This window comes from Amblyomma mixtum, chromosome 1 (assembly GCF_055824585.1).
Source record: "Amblyomma mixtum isolate Tamu chromosome 1, ASM5582458v1, whole genome shotgun sequence".
Lineage (NCBI taxonomy): Eukaryota > Metazoa > Arthropoda > Arachnida > Ixodida > Ixodidae > Amblyomma > Amblyomma mixtum.
The window spans coordinates 188,628,811-188,647,504 of NC_143012.1; the positions used below are offsets into that span (position 1 = coordinate 188,628,811).

Genomic DNA, 18,694 nt, shown 5'->3' on the forward strand with positions numbered 1-18,694 from the left:
TTCTTCCTCATAAAGTGACTCCGTGGCCCTGTGTTTATTTCTCCGCGCAAAATATGCGTGTGGAAGAGGAACCACATGTGCTCGTTCCAAACGGTTCATGCGGAAGCGAGGCAAGCGGAAGGAAAGTAAAAAAAAAATTAAACTTTCTCATGGAGCAACCCGAATTCTCGGGAATCGCACGTCTAATGGCATTCCTGGAGGAAAGGAAAATTCCACCGCATGGAAGGTAAGGCAGCGCCAAAAGCGAGTTTTCCAACGGCAAACACTTTTCTCCGGGCGCGTCCTGCACTCACTTCGGTGGTTGCAGGCCAGTAAACAGGACAGAGCGGCGCCTTCCGGGAAAGTAATGAGTGGAGAGAAAGCGGCTGCTTGACGGCCGGCTCGGGCGCTGCCCGCAAAGGTGTTGACGGAGCACGACAGATTGCGCGGAGGGCGCTTGATCACTGCCAAGGCCGCGGCACTGAACACTCCCTGAAGTCAACTATGGAGATTATTGCGCTCACGCCCTCGTGAATTTTTAATCAGCCACGGAAAAAAAAGTTGTTTTTTGATCCGGTGAGCTTTGTCTTCACTCCTCCGACCGACTTTCTTTATCCTTCTGACTTTCCTGGAAGACCAGCTTTGAGGTGAAATTAGCGGAATTGCTCGGACCGTAACAGTCTGGCAAAAACATTTTGGAGCGTTCACGAGAAAGTTTTAATTTGTGCATACGAAATCCAGAAGAATTCAGATTTTCATTAAGAGGGCACTCTAATTTGAAACAAAGTGGAAAATTTAGCATATAGAACTAATGAGAGTGTTTTATATAATTCATCGTCTTTTGTGCTGCTATCTTTTTTTTTTATTAAACCTGTGCATAAGTTTCTGTAAGGCTCACCATTAAGGCTGTCAACGTTTGCAGCCTCAATAACCTTTGAATTTGTTTCTAGCGCCACTGCATTCAGTAACTTGCACTTTTCTTGTTACTTTCGAGCGTGGTGTCATCCCTTTCTGAGATGCGAATGTTCTCACTTTTTGGCGCAGTTATTTATGCCTGAAATCAACATTCCAGAGACACCGAGCACCCACGGATACTGCCGTAAGAAATTCCCTTTTCTCAAAAAAGTATTGCTTTCTACTTTGTCAAAAAAAAAAAATTAAATTAAACTATGCATTTCGCGACTTGTTTTCTTGCCCTAATTTTACTATTCTATCCAGCATCGTTTCCATCAACGTTCGCCCTTCCCTTCTTGTACCAAGCCCGTGTCAAGGTTTGGGAAACATTCCTTGCAAGGCCGCGAAACTTTGCATTACGTTAGAAAACCATGCGATAAAGAACCCGCAGGAAAAATAACTAGACAGCAAAAACTGTCCGAACAAGAGCCATGACCAGCTTACTCGTCGTAAGACACGCAGTCGCTTATCACAAGGCGCCTGCTAAACCTGCTAGACCTGTTTGGATTAAAGTAAAGAAGAAAATTCGTCCTTTGGAATGTGCGCTGGACGCCTCGAAAGCCGGCGATTCGTGAACAACACTCAGAAAAAAATTTCTTACACACTTTGCAGTGCACAGCTTGCAATGTTTCACTGCACTGCTTCTCTTCCTTATTCTCGGAATCAGATATATTCAGCCCTGCCTTTTCCCGCCAGGAATTCTAAAAGTGGCACTGCAGCTGGCACAGCGACAACGGTAAGCGATTTCGTCACCACCAGCGCGCTCTGGACGTGAAGGGCTCGAGAGAGGCGTGTCGTGTTCGGCCGGCGAGGTTTCTAGGGTGGCGCAACTTGGTCTGGGAGGACTTTGCACCTCGTCGATCTACAGGCAGCGTTAGTCAGACCCGGCGTGCATCAAGCCGAGGCGAGAACGATGACCGTTTTTGCGGCTTATGTTTTCTTCCGTCCCTTATCTTGAGCTTTGCCTTGCTGGAGCTTGCGACCGCAGACATTTTAAACGCCTGTCTACTACAACAGTGAGTGATGTGCTCTAAACCATATATTGTGCCTTTTAACGTGATATCGTTAAAGACGCTGTTACCCGGAAAATCCAGCGTCAGCATTCTGACCGAAAAACATAGGGCACGTGACCTTGTGGCGTCATAAAAACGTGTCCACCGGATAGTGAGCAAACTGCCCACTGTGGCAGGTGGCACTCAAATTAATGACATGGTCGTTCGAGAAGATCAACCTGGGTCGCACAAGTTCCGCCGCTAGGAGCACCTGCCATCGCAGGGCAGTAGCGCATCGCTTAACCGCTGCACCAATGCTTCAGGAGGGGAACGGCGGGGGGGGGGGGGGGGGGGGGGGGGGGTATAAGAACTACCAGGGATCTATGAGTGCAAAGTCGAGAATGACCTTCTGGATATGTAGGAATTTACCAATTACGCCATTGCGTCATAACCTTCAGGCGGAGGCTAAGTGGCTCCTCCAATTTTGAACTTTTCCTCACAAAGAAGCATTTTTTTAGAGCAGGAAATGATATTATTTGATGCCTGGTTCCTCTTCAACAAGCAAAAACTTTCAGTCGCACTCGCAAGCACTCAGTCCATTAACAAGGCTCTCTGCCGCTAGCCCTAACAGTCATCAGCGTAAAAGGCGTCGTGCACGCGCCTTCATTGCGTAGGACTGCTTAGGGTATATTGGGTTTAACGTAACGAAGGTACGTGAGGGCTTTGAGCAACGCTGCCGCTGAGGACTGAATATTAACTTTAAGAACCTGTGGTTATTTAACGAGCGCTTACAGCGTGCAGCACAAGGGTGTCTTTTGTATTCGGCCTCCTTCAAACTAGGCCGCCGCGGCCTCGGACTCACCAACTGAACGCCGTCGTCAGTGGGCCACCGCAGCATGCTTTTCGGAAAGGAATTCTCGGGAATGCTCCGCGTGGGGTATTGCGGTCAAAGTAAGCGTTCACCATGTAGACGTTGAAATGGACGCTGTACAACTGAAGCTCTCCATACCTAGGAGGCAAACTAAATGTTTACTTTTAACCCAGAGTATCCTTGACGTTCGGATCGACGCATTTTGTTTTTTTCTGCATAATTTTGTCAAATCCCAAGGAGTGCACCAGAGAACATTCACAGCGTGTATGGTAAGGAACAAACGCAGCCTAATGACATACTACTCTAGATCATGAAGAATAAATGGGCTTGGGCAGGGCATATAATGCGAAGACAAAATAGCTGATGGTAGCTAAGAGTAGCGGACTAGATACCAGTTGCAGGCAAACGTAGCAGGGTGCTTTGAGAGTCAGGTTAGCGGATGAAATTAGGAACTTTGCGGGGGTCAGGTGGCCACAGCTAACACAGGGAAGGCTTAATTAGAGGTATATGGGAGATATCTTTATCCTGCAGTGAACGGCAGTTAGGCTGACCATCATGACAATTGTCAACAGCCTAGAAGTGATTCTGGAAGGAGCACCCTTAGTTGTACTCGATGTGCCAAGCTGGACGAAGCCAACAGTCATCACCAGCACTCAAAATAAGCTTTCAAACAAAATTTGTAATTGCAGTGTTCTTGACACTAGAATGTTTTCTAAAGCCCTCGTAGTATGCACGGTGCTTACTTCTGGTGGTTTAGGGCCACGGTCTCACATTGTGGCATAATATTTTTTGTCGGTTCTACATGACTGGGGGGAATGGGACTCCGGACAAAAGCCTAAAATTCTTAAGGACGTAAGCGATCAAGAAGCTTGGTATTTTGAGTGCCAGTGGACGAGACTTGAATTAAAACTGTTGTAGGGGTGCGTTTATTAGGCGTCCTCAAGAGACCGAACCGCTGTGCAGGGTCTGGCAGCGTAGACGGGCGTAGCCAGCACCAAGAGAGAAGAGAGCGGGGGAACTTCGTCGTCGTCAGGCGCAGCGTAGTGTCGGCGCATAACTTCGTCGTCGTCAGGCGCAGCGCAGTGTCGGCGCATGGCGGTAGCGGAACCTGTCACAGTTGGCACACTACAGTTTCCCCCGGGTGAAAAGGAGCCATCCTGGCGTCTTACGGGGAAGGAAGAACAGAGGGGTCGTAGTACGGCTTCAGTCGGTCGACTTGGACGGTTTCGCGGCCACGGCGACGCAAGTCCGCAGCGGGTGCAACAGGCTCAACAATATAATTGACCGGAGATGTTTGCTTGAGAACCCGGTAGGGACCATGATAGCGATGCAGCAGTTTCCGCGAAAGGCCGGGAGTTGTGGGAGGCACCCAGAGCCACACAAGGGAGTCGGCAGGGTAGGAGGTAGAGGCCGCGGAAGTGTCGCGGTCATGTTTTTGCTGTCACTGGGTCTGCGTGGTAAACGAGCGAGCAAGCTGGCGGCATTCTTCGGCGTACCTGGCAGCGTCGGACAGTGGCGTGGACTCGGAAATGTCGGGTCGGTAGCGAAGAAGAGTATCCATCGTGCAGGGGGCCTCGCGGCCGTACAGAAGAAAGAAGGGAGAGAATCCAGTGGTGGTTTGTGTCGCAGTGTTATATGCGTAGGTGACGAAGGGAAGAACTTGGTCCCAGTTGGAGTGGTTGGCGTCGACGTACATGGACAGCATGTCACTGAGGGTTCGGTTGAAACGCTCGGTCAGGCCGTTGGTCTGAGGGTGGTAAGACGAAGCGGTTCGATGGATAATGCGGCATTCCTTGAGGAGGGCCTCAAGAGCGTCAGACAGTAATACGCGTCCACGGTCGGTGAGCAGTTCTTGAGGAGCATCATGGCGAAGAATCAGGTTCTTTAGAAGAAAGGAAGCCACGTCGCGGGCGGAGGCAGATGGTAATGGAGGCGTTTCAGCATAACGTGTGAGATGATCCACGGCCACGATAATCCAGCGGTGACCAGCGGGAGTGGGAGGGAGGGGGCCGTAGAGGTCTATGCCAACGCGGTCAAACGGGCGGGCAGGGCAGGGTAACGGTTGCAGTGGAGCAGGCGAGGTGTGAGGCGGACATTTACGCCGTTGACAGGATGGGCAAGATCGCACAAAGTGGCGAACAAAGCGGTACATGCCACGCCAGTAGAATCGAAGACGCAGACGCGTGTAGGTTTTCAACACGCCGCCGTGGGCACACTGTGGGTCCGCATGAAAAGCGGCGCAAATGGCGGTGCGTAGATGGCGGGGCATCACTAGGAGCCATTTGCGTCCGTCGAACAGGTAATTGCGACGGTAGAGGAGACCGTCCCGAATAGAAAAGTGACGGGCTTGACGTAAGAGAGAACGGGACGAATTATCAGTCGTAGGACTCGAAAGGAAGTTAATAAGACTGGCGATCCAAGGGTCTTTCTGCTGCTCGGTTGACATGTCGGCAGTGGCAAGCGAGGACAAGTCGTAAGCAGACACAGGAGCAAGCGATGAAGCACTAGGTAGCGGCGAGCGGGAAAGAGCGTCCGCGTCATTATGCTTGAGGCCGGAGCGGTAAATGACATGAATGTCATACTCCTGCAATCGCAGAGCCCAGAGAGCTAGGCGGCCTGACGGGTCTTTGAGAGAGGCCAGCCAGCACAGGGCATGGTGGTCGGTTACTATACAGAACGGGCGACCGTAGACATAGGGACGAAATTTTCCAATGGCCCAAATGATGGCCAAACATTCTCGTTCGGTAACAGAATAGTTGGCCTCCGCTTTGCTCAAGGTCCGACTGGCGTAGGCGACCACATATTCACGGAAGCCAGGTTTGCGTTGGGTGAGAACGGCACCCAGTCCAATACCGCTGGCGTCAGCGTGGATCTCAGTAGGCGCAGTCGGGTCAAAGTGGCGCAGGATAGGAGGCGAAACCAAAAGGCGGCGCAAGGTGTCGAAGGCGTCATCGCAAGCAGGCGTCCAAGCGGAGAGGTTGGAGCTGCCTGCGAGTAGCTGGGTCAGAGGAGCGATGATCGAGGCGAAATTTAAGATGAAGCGACGGAAGTACGAGCAAAGGCCAATGAAGCTACGGAGCTGCTTCAGTGAGGTGGGCTTCGGAAATTCGGCAACTGCACAAAGTTTGGCGGGGTCCGGAAGAATGCCGTCTTTAGAGACTACATGTCCTAAAATGGTGAGTTGTCGGGCAGCAAAGCGGCACTTTTTCAAATTCATCTGGAGCCCAGCGTCAGTAAGACAAGTCAGAACGCGCTCCAGGCGGATGAGATGAGAATAAAAGTCCGCAGAAAAGACGACGATGTCATCGAGATAGCAAAGACAACTCTCCCACTTGAGTCCACTAAGGATGGTGTCCATCAGGCGTTCGAACGTTGCCGGGGCGTTGCAAAGGCCAAACGGCATGACGTTGAACTCATATAAGCCGTCAGGTGTTATGAAGGCAGTTTTTGAGCGATCAGTGTCAGCCATAGGCACCTGCCAGTAACCTGACCTCAAATCCAGCGAGGAGAAATACTCAGCTCCTTGCAAGCAGTCCAGGGCGTCATCGATTCGTGGCAGGGGATAGACGTCCTTGCGTGTGATGTTGTTCAGCCGGCGGTAATCAACACAGAACCTGATGGAACCATCTTTCTTTTTTACCAACACAACAGGAGACGCCCAGGGACTGGGAGAGGGCTGTATGACACCCCGACGGAGCATGTCGTCCACGTGATCAGAAATGACGCGGCGCTCAGAAGCCGAGACACGATAGGGGCGCTGGCGAAGAGGGGCGTGTGTACCGGTGTCGATGGTGTGCGCAACGACAGACGTACGGCCCAAGGCAGTCTCAGGAAGATCGAAAGAAGACCTGCAGCGCTGGAGGAGGGCGACGAGTTGATCACGTAGCGCGGGTGGAAGGTCAGCGTCAATGGCACGGTGGAAGACGTCGGAGGGCGGTGGATCATTCTTAACATCACAGGAGCTGAGCACATCGACATCGAAGGAAGCGGTGGTATCAAGAATAGGGTAGGGAAGGCAGGAATCAAGTTCTTCAATACGCCCGAGGCATTCACCTCGGAGCACTGCTGACGGGCACGAAGATGGGTTCGAGACGTAAATTGCACTTTGTCCATGGTCGATCGTCAGAACAGCAAAGGGAAGCAGGAGGCAGGGATGGCGGGAAGCGGTTTCGGAAGGCGTGAAGAAAACAGTTGAATGAGTGACGCCGGCACAGGAGAGGGGTACGAGGGCAGCAGAAAACGGAGGAATGTCGGTATCAGTCGCGACCACAAGTTTGGCAGACTGCGTAGGTACGTCGCAAAAGGGAGCGTCACACAGCGGAGAAAAGGCGATTTCAGCTCGAGCGCAGTCAATAACGGCACGATGGGTCGAAAGGAAGTCACATCCCAGGATGATGTCGTGTGAGCAGTGATACAGCACAATAAACTCGATGGTGTACAAAACATCTTGAATGAGGACACGGGCCGTACATGCGGCTGAGGGATGAATGCGCTGTGATGAGGCGGTGCGAAGCGAAAAGTCAGAAAGTGGGGTAGTCACTTTGCGGAGTCGGCGGCAGAGAGGTTCACTTATAACAGATACTGCAGCGCCCGTGTCGACGAGGGCGAGAACCTTGGCACCTTCCACGAACACTACGAATACATTAGCGGGACGACTCGGAGGACTTGAGGAGTTCGAAACAAGCGCAGTTCTTGCCCCCGGAACTGCGGCTGTTAGTTTCCCTCAAGTGCGGAGCTAGAACGTCGCAGCATCGGAGAAGGGGAACGGCGTCGAGGGGAAGGCGATCGGCGAGTGGTGTAAATTTGGCGATCAGGGGAAACAAAGGGGGGACCAGGTGGACTTCTCGGCGAGGATAGTTCGGCATCGTACGGGTAGGAGCGCAGATCAGGTCGAGAAGGCGGAAGGCGCTGGCGGCAAAGCCGCGCGACATGGCCGGGCCGACCACAGGCGTAACAGATGGGTCGGTTGTCCGCAGTACGCCAGGGATTCGCAGGATGTGGGCGAACTCTTGAGAACGGAGCTTGAGACAGGGGCTCAGACGGCGGCGGCGGACGGAAAGAAGGGGCGGCCTGGTAGGAATCGGGTGCCGGCGTATGTCGTGGCCTGGCCACTGCTTGGGCGTACGTCAGGGGTGCTGTCACAGGCAGGAGCACAGGGCTTGACGGTAGCAGGTCAGCGACTTGGTCTTGCACGACACGGCGAATGGTAGGAGCCAAAGACGGGGTCGAGTCAGGAACTTGGCGGGCGGGGTCTTGAAAATGTGATATGAGGGACAGCTGGCGAGCGACCTCTTCACGAACGAAGGCTTTGATTTGGTTGAGAAGAGGGGTGTCCTCAGGAGAAGTACCGCCCAGGGCTAGTGTAGAGAGGGCCTCGTCGCAGACACCGGCACGCCGTGTGGAAGCGCGCTGCTTGCGGAGCTCGTCGTAGCTCTGGCAAAGCTTAATAACCTCACTGACGGTGGTAGGATTTTTCGCGAGGAGCATCTGAAATGCGTCGTCAGCGATGCCTTTGAGGATGTGGTGGATCTTGTCCGCTTCTGGCATGGCGGCGTTGACACGTTTGCAGAGGTCAACGATGTCCTCAATGTAACTTGTGAAGGTCTCGTCGGTGTGTTGAGCGCGGTCCCGTAAGCGCTGTTCGGCACGGAGCTTGCGCACCGCAGGGCGGCCTAATACTTCTGCAAAACTCTTCTTAAATACGGGCCAAGTGGGTAGGTCCGCCTCATGGTTTCGAAACCAGAGGTTCGCCACGTCCGTGAGATAAAAGATGACGTTACTCAGCTTGATAGTGTCATCCCATTTGTTGTAGCTGCTCACTCGCTCATACGATGACAACCAGTCGTCAACATCTTGGTCGGCAGTGCCACTGAAGAGGGCAGGGTCACGCTGCCGGATGGCGCCAGAACAAATGACGGTGGTTGAACTGGCCGCCGGTGTTGGGGCAGTCTCATTTGGCATGGTTGACACAGGTGGCAGCGTACGGCTCCGAAGTTCCAGGTTGGTAGGGGACGAACCCCGCACCTCCACCAATTGTAGGGGTGCGTTTATTAGGCGTCCTCAAGAGACCGAACCGCTGTGCAGGGTCTGGCAGCGTAGACGGGCGTAGCCAGCACCAAGAGAGAAGAGAGCGGGGGAACTTCGTCGTCGTCAGGCGCAGCGTAGTGTCGGCGCATAACTTCGTCGTCGTCAGGCGCAGCGCAGTGTCGGCGCATGGCGGTAGCGGAACCTGTCACACTTGGCACACTACACTGTCATCTTTCTGAACACCCACCAGAATGTTTAAAAGGTCAAAGCTCTCAACTGAGCCCTCAAAGAGCTGACGAGGCAGAGAGATAGAGTAGCAAAGCGCCGCTCCTGACAGACGCACCTTCACCAAAGTGTGCCTGCTGGAGGTGCTTATTTTTGCACCTTAATCTTTCCTGAAATTCTTCGCAGTGCTTTTATGCCTCTGCATGGCATGCCTAACTGCAAGCAGCTCTCACAAACCTCCAGGCTTTTCAATAGACTTCTCTTTTGTTTCCATTCCGGATGCACATCACCGAAATTCTCGTTCTCAGCGACTGCACGTGCTTGAGTATGCTCGGATACGCTCGTTGTGAGCTGGCATCCTAGAGTTCTCTGGAGCTTCGGTTGCGCTCGAAACATTTCTAAAATGTGCCGTAGAGAGGGGAAACGCCACAAATGGTATTTGTGGCGTTCAGCCAAGGGTTCACTTTTACAGCTGTGCGATAAGTTTGGAACTCCTGTTTTGCGAGTTCATAACACTTCCCAGTGGAAAAAAAAACGATAGAACCATGTACAAAAATGCGGCAAAATGTTCCGTAGCTTTGTCCGAACGACAGATTTTTCTGTTATTTTTTCTGTACTACTGCAATTTTTTGTGTACTACTTCTCTGTAGTCCGCAGTTCTGTAGAACTTTTCTCCAGTTTGCAGTCCTGTAGTACTTTTCCTAAGTTTGCAGCACTGTAGAAATTTTCTCTAGTAACTACCCAAAATTCTGTTGCTACTACAAAAATTGCTGTTGTTACTAGAAGTTTTCTGTCAGAGACACGTACCAAACGATTCTGGACAAACGAAATTTTCAGCAGGAAACCGTTTATAAACGCAATTTTTGAATATATTCTAAGATTTTACTATAACAATCAATATATCCGCAGACCACACGACGGGAGTCTTTCATTCTTTTTTGTGTTAACATTTCTCCTGCATCAAAAGCGTTCCTTATTGGATTTTTATGACAGCCATCACTGCTCAATGCAATCGATGGAAACGATTTAAAAGAAGTATTTTGCAACATATCACAAGAATAGACCATTACATTCAATATCTTCATAAGAGTATCTTACAATTTTCTAATTTTCAAAATTTTTGTCCGAGTGTGCTGGACACGTTACAGAAAATCTGCTATAACGGCAGAAACTTTGCTGTTCTTTTTTTTTTACTTGGGAGGCTGAAAGCTCTTAACCTCATTTCTCATCATATTGCATTTGCACCAATCACTACCTGGGGCTCATCCCGCCAGCTGAGGATCGCCTAATTATGCAGTGGACTAGTGCAGTGCAGTTAGTGCAGTGGAACGTGTGCAGGACACAAGAAAAAAGACACTGGGTGTCGTGGCACCAATCCCTACCTGAGGCTCATCCCGCCAGCTGAGGATCGCCTAATTATGCCATGTGGCTATTTCAATGCCAGGTTAGTGCAGTGGAACGTGTGCAGGACACAAGAAAAAAGACACTGGGTGTCATAGCAGCTTCGCGCTGAACAAAATAATGGTACTTCTTTTCTTGCTTCCGTCTGGTACTTCACTTCAGCTGCCTTGCTGTCCCATCTGCTCTCTATTTTCTGATCTATGCAATTAACTATCTTAACCTAACATCAATGGCCCACGTTCATGGAGATAGGCTGATGTACAACGCTGCGCGATACTGGCTTCATTTTTAAAATAAAAACAGGGGTAATCTATGCTTTGCTCAAAAATGCAACAATGAAGGATGATTTAAAAACATAAGCCCATCCGGTGCCTACACGGCATCAGTGAGACGCTTACCACCATGTTCTGCATGTTTTATTTGTTTTTAAAATTTAACAAAGCTTAATGAGCAAGCAATGAATGATCAAAATGCGTATGAGTAGCCTGCTTTGGCTGTCTACAGAACATATTTCCCTCTTCTCAGATTCTTCTCAATTGTAGCGAACTATGACGGCCGCGCCTGATACCGCCTATAGGCAGATCACTGACGAAGTGCCGATGAAAGACGAAGTGCGGCCACGCTGCACGAGATGGCTTCGTTTGGTCTGGCCGTCTTTTGCACTGCCCGCTGTTCTGCTCGCCGTTTATTGTCGCCCGCCACGAACTCCATCCCCTGCTCTATTTGTGCAGAAACCCCCTCGCAAATTTTTTTGTTAATTCTTCCGTTCAGAAGAGTCACGGCTACCTCCAGCGTCGGACTGCACCGACATCATGAGGCCGACACGTACAGATGTCCACCCACTTGAGTAGAGAGCTTAAAAGGCGTGCTTTGTTGCGCGTTTGTGATACTTGCCTCTTCCTGCAGAGATCGATGTAGCATTTTCAGACATGACCAGTAAACCATGGTCCATGCAAATATGTACGCAAAATAAGTCGCTGCTTCGAGCCCTGGGCGCTTCCTCAGTGACTCCAGTGTGCTTTCACAGCGCCTTTCAAGCGCTCTAGACAGGTCTATGGACGTGTGTGCATACGTCGATTCACATCTCATTCGCATCGCCATGTAGGCTTTAAAGGAGACCTATGATATAGTCTATGTGAGACGATGATAAAAAATATTCCTCTGTTGTTCTCCGTAGGCATTAGTTATTGCATGTTTGCTTTTGCAGTGCCTTAGCTACAATGCACAACCTTAAGTCTTACTGCAGCGCAGAAATAAGATAGCTCTCCCACCATTTTTCTGTGAAATAAAAATGTCTTCAATGCTTTCCGGGTGTAAGATTTTCTTCGTTACTGTTGCGGAGCAATTTCCTCGTGGCAATAGTCCGCCTTGGCACGTTGCTTTTTTAAGAATATCGTGTTTGAAAACAATGTAATGACATGAAAACTGCGTGGAACGCAACTCGATCCTGCTGAAATCTTTCTTTCTTTGTGAAAGCGTTAGCGCTAAAGCTAGCTTCAGACTGCTTTAACAAACCTTGCCAACGGAGCCACGTCGGACTGGCAGACTGACGTGAGGCCAGTGGCGCAATTTCTTGTGCTGCGGCACGGTGACGTTAATAGCCCATTTGAGATTGTCCACGAGTTGGAAATAAAAACATGCCAGCTTTTTATCTGATAATGGTAACGCCCTTTGTAGACAGACGAGGTAGATTGCACAAGGAGCACAGATTTTGAAACAGACCTAACGGCCTTACGTTTGCCTTATTTATATTCTATGTAAGAAAAGTTGCCAGTTTATTCGATTAAATGCTGAACAGAGCGCAATGTCATTCAGTTTATCAACACTAATGGTTTTAAATGATGGACGAGATATGAGTAGTCTGTATTGAATATTTCGATTCATTTTTTTTTTTTCAAGTTACTCTAACAGGATCTAGCAGTACACGTTCATAACACGCTGCCTGCTCACCAAAACAAAATCAGTTCCCTTCCATCTTATTAGTTCAGTTCTTCTTTTCTTGTTATTGATGCTGTGTTTTTTTTGGCATTTTTTTGTGTATCTTTTTTGGAAAAGATTCGTCACTGTATTGATCCATATCAGACCCATCGCAGTCTACGTGGCTTCTGCGGCATCATGTTCACGATCGAGCTTTACTTGTCTCGATGGTGCAATCTAAGGATATAACAGTGCACCGGCAACTGTTCAGCCAGAAACGAGTTCGCTGATAACGCTCTTTGGCTACAATTAAAGGTTTATGAGCGGAGTGAGGCTGATTCACATTTCAATGCGCCAGTTGCATGTACAGTTGGTAGGAACATGAAAGCAAACACACTTTATGCATTCCACCATTGATGGCACTGTAATAGTAATAAGCACGCATTTACCTTTTTTTTTCTAGTCTTTTCCGGTGCATAAGCAGTACTCTGAACACACTTTCAGGATGAGAGCAGAAATAGCAACAAAATTTACTGTTTCCTTCGTTCAAACTCATTGTTTCGTTTACTGTTGCATTTCCCTGAGCCTAACCCAGATGTCTAAAGCAGCCTGCACTGGCCATAATCTAGGGGGTAAAAATGATAAGAGAAGGTTTAGAGAGCGTGAACTGTAACGGCTTACGCCGGGGCTTACAAGGGCTTCCCCTATAACCGAGCGTTTTCGCGCCCTCTAATCCCTTCATGCGGAAGCGCAGTTAGCGGTCTCGATGATGACGCTGCTGTAAAGATATCACGGAGAGTGGCGGTTATAGCGGCCCCAAACCCCGCTAACTGCGGCGACCTAATTGCGCATCTAACGCGCTCGCTTCCACCCGCAGTTAAACCGCAACGACACCAGTTCACTCAAACTAACGCTTGGCGTGGAGAGGGAAGCTTACGGCTTGCACTTTTGGGCAGCAGACGAACATAGTGACCGCAAGACAGCGCAACATTTGACCGCGCGCTCATCAAGTGCGATTTTACTAATAAGCATTACTGCCCGCTCATTGGCCTCTCTGCCGTGTGATATAACCACTACGCTTTCTAAAAGCCAAGATGCAGCAAGAAGGGGGAAGGACCGTTTGCGTAATGTGGTCAAATTTCAGCGCCGGCTGCAAGTGCAAGGGAAATGCCGAAGACAGAATGACAGAAGAGAATCATTGTGGAGCTCAGTTGCGATTTGATTTAATTGTAACGATGACAGTTATTAATGCGAGCAATGCATGAGGTAGTCCAAGAGCAGCCAGGTGCAATCGCTGTGTAATGACGTCATGCCATGCGGACTCCTACAGCGAGATCTAGATGATGAAGGGTTGGGGTGAGGGGGGGATGGCTCTGGCTGCTGACGCTGTACAAGTGCTTCTATTGTTATCTACCTTCACTCTTTTTTCTCTCTATCTCTTCTTGTTTTCTCGCATTTGGAAAAACGAGTTATGGTCGGTCACCCACATAGTAGACGCCGTGCAGTGCGCGGGTGCCCGGACAGTGACATAGAACGTTAGGTGAACTGAAGGAGTGAGGGTGGTCTGACGCCGATAAAAAGTGTGGAATCTACCCACAACATTGGTGTATCACACGTAATCAAAACGACGACATAGCAGCTTTGGTAGGTTCGCCGCAGGACAAAACCTTCCCCTACTGATCTCCTATAAGACTTTCTGCGCCAGCCTTGGCCGCCTTTGTGAGCATCTAATCTCCATACCTGGCGTTTTGCCTCTCCATAGCTAAGTTTACCATCACTTAATTGGTCGGAGCTGCAGTACCTATTTCTTGTTTATTTCTGAGTTCATAATTTGAATTTGTGTGTTTCGTTCGCTGTTGTATAATTGTGCACTTGGAATGTCGCTGCTGCCGGGCGACACCCTACAAGCCCTCTTGTGGCTTTGGTGTGCCTGTACAAGAATGTAAATATTAAAAAAAAGAAAAAAATACACAGTTTTGACCATTTATAAGTTAGATAGTCATGGGGCCAATTATTCAACTCTGCCTCTAGCCTCATCTCATCGCACCTCAGGCCGTTTTAAAATCCTTCCAAGCTTCGGACGCCTTTCTGATCAAACCGCTGTATTTAATTCCCTTCCAGATTACATCTAGATCATCCGTGGTCCAGCTAGCTTAAAAGCCTTAAGAAGGGTACTTTCTCTACGTCCATAAATACTCTATAATGATATGCTTATTTTTCTGGTATCGGTACTTACAGCCAATAAGCATCGTGTAATCATGTGGCTCATGCTCCTGAAATTTCACCTATATGGGTAATCCCTCCCAACAAAATGACCCGATATTTGGAGCCTATGAGGCAACTGGAATGAATCGGCGGCCAAAAACTTGTTTATTGTTACTCTGTGCCATGCGCGCAAACGAGGTACGCGGGCTTTTTCGCGACGCACGACCACAACCGCGCCAAGAAAAGCTTAGATGAAGATTGCGGAATGCATGCGCATACGAAAAGCGCAAACACACACGGGCGCAGCGCTAACTTTGAACCATTTTTCTTTTTAAAGAGCGGTTGCTCGCCAGTAGAACACTTAGGCCGGTTTTCCACCAAACGAAAACCATTTAGAGAACAATGCTGACATCCCATTATTGCCTCCTCCACCGGTCTTAGTCCTTATCTTCAACTATCAACCAGCGCCCGCTGGGGCAAATGTTGATCCTTTTCAATCGCGAAGATGACCTTTCGACAACTGCGCGAGTCTATTGTGTCGCAAAAAAAGACATAGTAAAGCTTATAGTTATCTGACCTAGTCACCGCTCATAATTAACGAGTGGTGGCTCAAGGACGCTCCCGCAATCTTTAACTGTGTAAAATATTATGCTCTCTTTTAGGCTGGTACTACTAGGAAATATCCGTCTCCCCGCATCTCCTCAAGCCCTCGCCCAAATTAGTTAACCTAACTTCCGTCGGGAACAGTAATCGAGCTTTAGTGATATTTTGTCTCGAAACTAAGTAAATGCAAAAGCCCTGATTAGAAGAAAATGCGCTACACCACATATCCTCTTCCTTTTTTGTGTTTCTTCCAGAGTGTTCGAATTCGAATGATGAATCGACGTGCACTGCATGCGTAAAAAAGTCCGCACTGCCTTCCAGTTTTTGTTTTATTTATTTTTTAATATTCCTCCTTCGTTCGTTCAGGAAGTGTAGCGGCCAAGGTGAAAAAAAAAAGAATGGCAGAGATTTTTTTTTCTTGTTTAAACACTAAGATTTTCTAAATTTGTAACAAAACGGCTGCACATGTAGAATTCCTAAGCAGCCCTGAACCGCTCTCGCCAGCTCTCGTGCGTTTTTAAACACGCGTGCCATCCTTTATGATCCTCCAATGCTGGTCAGGATCTTAATCATCATCCCCGAGGTGAGGACTGCAGCGAGACCAAGACCTCTTACAACTAATCCCATCAGTACTGTCGTGAGCTTTTCAGCAAGCTGCCCTCTCCCAGCAGTGCTAAATATCGCCCCCCCCCCCTCCCTTGGCTCTCAGCAGCGCCTTGCAGTATATTCCTTCCTTACCTTTCAACCGTTCTACGGAAAGACAATGCCGTCTTTACCTCGCTACCTCGAACGAGAAGCGGTGAGTGCGTATTTACAAGAGCAACTTTTGAACAAAGTATAAAGAAACACCACGTGATGCCGGAAAATAGATCTGACAACTCCTGCATTGCGATTGCCGCGCCGGGCGTGTTCTTTTCAGCGCGTAAGCGATGTTCAGGTGAGGGGCGACCGGCTTCGCAAGAGGCGCCCATTTTGAGAACCTTCCAAGGGAACTTGGAATGACCTCCTTCTTGAATGAACTTACTCGGACGTCACTATGCAAGAGCGTCAATCACAGCTGCCGCCCGAACAAGGAGTTACCCAGCGTGTTTTAAACAGCGCGACTTATACGAAGTCATCTAAAAATATTCCCGCTCAAAAGGAGTTTCTTTGCTACCGCCTTGATTTTTTCCTCTCTAGTCTAGCCACAACCAAGAGTAACGGCAAGCGGCATATTATATAATAACACTGCCACCCTACCTAGAAGTATAAATTAGATATAGTAGCCAACAAATGAGGTTCTCATGCTTTGATGCTCGGACCAACACGTAGGCACGACATGTACCCAGCCGTTGCGCTACCTACGATAACCGTGGCCTGGAGCCAAACTTGGCTCAATCATTCCGAAATGCTTGACATCAGGGAAATTCAGCGGAAGAAACATTTCCTCGGGCAAATACCATAGTTCGATGCTGCAATACGCATTATATTAAGGACCACTTTAGAAAGCGATATGGGCCCGGACAGAAAGCGAGCCAGGTATACGCATTTCGAGCAGGCAGGAAAAGCGAGGCCCGGACTGGCCTGGAAAAAAATTGGCAAATATAAATGGTTTCTGCGTGTCGCTGTTAACGGCCTCATATCATCTACGTACCAAGTGGTCGCCCTTTAAAATCAAAAACATCGAGGCACTTGTCTGATCCTAGCAGTCGTTCGAACAAACACACAAGTATCTATCCAAAGGCACCCATTGAAAGGACAAATGTCAGTGCTTTCTCTACATCCTTTCGTCACGACCGAAGCTCATCGAAATCTTAGTGGTAAATATCCAAAGGATGTGAAAGCGCGCAACTCACCGAGCGGCTGCGTTCCTCGTGGACCCAGCGCACGACGTGTGGCACGCCTGTTGCGGGAACGGCCGAACCGGGTCCTCCGGAACTGCCGGAGGCAACCGAACTGCGCGGGGCTTCGGCGGCGAATGGGGAACCCGCCACTCGCGTGGGGGAAGAAAGAGGGGGAGCGGGAGACTCCAGCGGCCGCGCGAAAGGAAAACGGACGCAACGCCGCCGCCGATGAAGCCTTTCGGAACGACGCTTTCCGGGAGGCGCCGGCGGCAAAGTGCGCACGCGCACTCCTCTTTCTGCTTCCTTCTTCTCTCCTTCCCTTTTCTTTCTTCTCTCTCCCTGCTTCCTTCGGCTTCGGAGGCCCGAGATGGAGCACGTGGTGGCGAAGACAGCGCTGCGGCGCCTTCGGACTTTTTTCTCCCACAGCCTTGGATCGACTACGGCGCTAAAACTAGTGCGATCGCCGCGCGCTTCGGGCGGACGGTGCAACAAATGGTGGCGACGTCTACCGAGGCGCCGCTGCTTCCCCTGGCGGCACGGCTGCGAACCTGTTCGCTTAACTTGCTGCACTTCGTTCCCTATTCCCTTTTTTCCCTCACATGCCCAATGAGAAGTGCGGTGGTGGAGTATGCTTCAAACGGAGTGGAAGCTTCCGTGTAGTCAGTACCGTGAGCTTGCAGTCAAATTTAAATCATGGTATCGAAAATTCACTGTACTGTGAGAAACGGTTTGGCAGGATGTATGGCGCCGATTTTCAACCAGGTCCGCAGAGAAGTATAACTGCTTCTCTTCGTACAAAGATGCCCGTTAAAGAAGATGCATCGTTCATTTTTAAGTGAAAGAACATTGAGCGCTCCGTCGAAATGTATTAAAGGCCGCTGAGTAAAGCTTCTTGGAGTTGTTACTTTCAGACATTCCGCATTCTTGCGCGGTGTCCTTCCAATGACGGTATATTTCGCAAGAATGTTAGGTAGTAATGGGACATTCATTGCGAACAAGCATTTAATTTAATTTTAAAAAACGCGTAACCAAACCACAATATGGAGCAGTTTTAAGGCTTACAAATTATATATATATACTTTATTGCGAAGTTCTGAACTTCAGCCTCGGGGATGCGTTAAAGTAACCAGAATGATAAGGTAAAGAATATCCCGTGGTGAACTTCGCTTGGAAGTTTCTGAAACACAAACTGCGCTATAAATGAGCTGAAATTACTTACAGTAGTTGGTCGTTGGAGGCAATGGCATCGTTATCTTTCTGGAAGATCAGACAGTGTTTTCACCGTCATGTCACTAGACAACGTCCGTCTTCGTCATAGAAGCAAAGGGTTCAAGAAGATACGTGTTTCTCATGCGTTACGCTTAGATATTTTCAAGATAGCCGACCAGAACTCGGAGCATATAAGAAAAGGAGGGTGAAAAAATGAGGGGAAGTGGCTAACCCGAAGAAGGTTTCGGTTTTCTACCCTGCATTATGACAAGGGAAGAGAGGATATGCAGGCGAAGAGACCTGAGTTAGAAATGATTATCGAATAACGAGGTAAGGACTCGGGAAAGAAATACGGAAGACAGCTGAGTTAAAAATGACGAATCTAAAGTAAATGTGGACTTAGTGCACGGCAAAGCCATACAGGCCATCACAATCGACTGCGTCTGCTCTCACCAACCTCTCCTCTTCCTCTCCGTCATCAGGGCCAG

General features: G+C 49.3%; 1 protein-coding gene across 1 annotated transcript in view; it reads right to left on the bottom strand.

Moving 5' to 3' along the window:
• LOC149370275 (soluble guanylate cyclase 88E-like) overlaps window positions 1-17,118 on the bottom strand; it is a 206,263-nt gene extending 189,145 nt beyond the window's left edge. Inside the window, exon 1 of the mRNA XM_089561069.1 lies at window positions 17,010-17,118. The gene's annotated coding sequence lies outside the window, so the exon portion shown is untranslated. The remainder of the gene's footprint in view (window positions 1-17,009) is intronic.
• Between the last annotated feature and the right edge of the window lie 1,576 nt (window positions 17,119-18,694).